Genomic DNA, 362 nt, shown 5'->3' with positions numbered 1-362 from the left:
TCTTCTCCTCTCTCTCTCTCTCTCTCTCTCTCTCTCTCTCTCTCTCTCTCTCTCTGCCTTTCTCTGTCTCTACTACTTCAACTCCTCTCCCCATGCCCTGAATAAATTCTATTCTATACTAAAAAAAAAAAAAAAAAGAGAAGAAGAAATATTGTTAGCTACACTTACGGTTTGGTGACATATGCCCATGATCCCAGTACCCAGGAGGCAGAGGCAAGTGAATCTCTGTGAGTTCAAGGTTACCCTGTCTACAGAGTGAGTTTTAGGACAGTCTGGGTTATATAGAGAAAGATCCTTTCTAAAACCAAACAAGAAAGAAAGAAAGAAAGAAAGAAAGAAAGAAAGAAAGAAAGGAGGGAGGG

General features: G+C 40.3%; 1 protein-coding gene across 2 annotated transcripts in view; it reads left to right on the top strand.

Moving 5' to 3' along the window:
• Positions 1-362, top strand: part of Chd8 (chromodomain helicase DNA binding protein 8) — a 62,765-nt gene that overhangs the window by 31,545 nt on the left and 30,858 nt on the right. The window lies entirely within an intron of this gene.

Source organism: Grammomys surdaster, unplaced genomic scaffold (genome assembly GCF_004785775.1).
Source record: "Grammomys surdaster isolate TR1022 unplaced genomic scaffold, NIH_TR_1.0 125750, whole genome shotgun sequence".
NCBI classification, from domain to species: domain Eukaryota; kingdom Metazoa; phylum Chordata; class Mammalia; order Rodentia; family Muridae; genus Grammomys; species Grammomys surdaster.
Note: the sequence above shows the minus strand (reverse complement) of the source record. Positions and strands in the feature narration are given on the sequence as shown.